Consider the following 1,217-nt stretch of genomic DNA (forward strand, 5'->3'; position numbering starts at 1 on the left):
TTATCATTAATTGGCAAGTATTTGTCTTTCCATTCTCCTGTACAATAAATGACACAATAAATTACTGACCAAAAGACATATCCTACTCTCTTTACATGTACATGTATGTATATATATGTAATGTACTATAGTGTGCATTGCGTCTTACCACAACGTTTGTTAGCATGTGTTTCTGTTTCCACAATATTTGCCAGATATTTCAGCAAGTACATTTGATGGGACCTCAACAGACAATGCAGTTATGTCTATAATAATATTATTATAATAACAATGCTGATGTATACAGCTGCTCACTTGCGCTAACGCGAGAAAGAGTGAAGACATGTGAGACTGAGAGGTATACCTAGAGAAGAAAAAAGAAAGAGCAAGAGTTAGACATACAGTATACATATACATGAGGAGGAGAGAAAAGCAAAAGAGAGAAAGAGACATCAAGAGACAAGATATACAAAATAGGTGTCAATTAAGGAACACAAAAATGAGGCAATGGATACATGTATTTTTAAAAAGGGAATAACTTCGTGTTATGAACCTATAGTAACATTACAACATGCATTATGCAGCTTTACTAAACATTATAATACCATGTAGCAAATAATACTTAGACTACATGATTAATGACTGTGGAACTTCAATGCATAAATCATGAGGATTCGTCTGAGACCATACATGTACCAGTAAACAATCACAATGATTACCATAGACAAGGCACTCTGGGCATAACTGTTATAATGGAGATTTCAATTGTAAGCACTTACACTATTAATGATTTAATTTATAAAGCTTTCAACAAAGCATTATTTCAGTTTAATTTATTTACCAAAAGTTTTGTTACTCAATAAACATTTTTGATAAGGCCTAAATGTTTCTTCCATGCTAAAAATTCATCCAATACAGGAATGTAGCATAGGTAGGTAAAGCAAGATTATAGGTAAAACTAAATCAGATACAATTATACTGTATCAGACCCATAACCCGATTATTATACATTGTACAATGACAACACAGTATAGACCTGTATAACAATTTTCAGGCCTGGTGGTCCCAAAGTAGTTCTAAAATGAGTACAAGTAGTGTGGTACCAATAGTATCTTCAATGTTCAAAGTACACAAAATTTTACATGCATTATGTAGCATGCATGGATTATGTCAGTGATACTATACAAGGAATAAATTGAACAAAAATGTATAATTGAGTATTGCATCATCATTCATTA

General features: G+C 32.1%; 1 long non-coding RNA gene across 1 annotated transcript; it reads right to left on the reverse strand.

The window, feature by feature from the left end:
* LOC109582387 (uncharacterized) lies at positions 1–778 on the reverse strand. Its single transcript, XR_002185070.1, has 3 exons — positions 295–778; positions 149–245; positions 1–37 (listed from the first exon to the last, which is right to left on the reverse strand). It is a non-coding gene; the product is annotated as an uncharacterized LOC109582387 (long non-coding RNA).
* Between the last annotated feature and the right edge of the window lie 439 nt (positions 779–1,217).

This window comes from Amphimedon queenslandica, unplaced genomic scaffold (assembly GCF_000090795.2).
Source record: "Amphimedon queenslandica unplaced genomic scaffold, v1.1 AMPQUscaffold_13386, whole genome shotgun sequence".
In the NCBI taxonomy this organism is placed as follows: Eukaryota; Metazoa; Porifera; class Demospongiae; order Haplosclerida; family Niphatidae; genus Amphimedon; species Amphimedon queenslandica.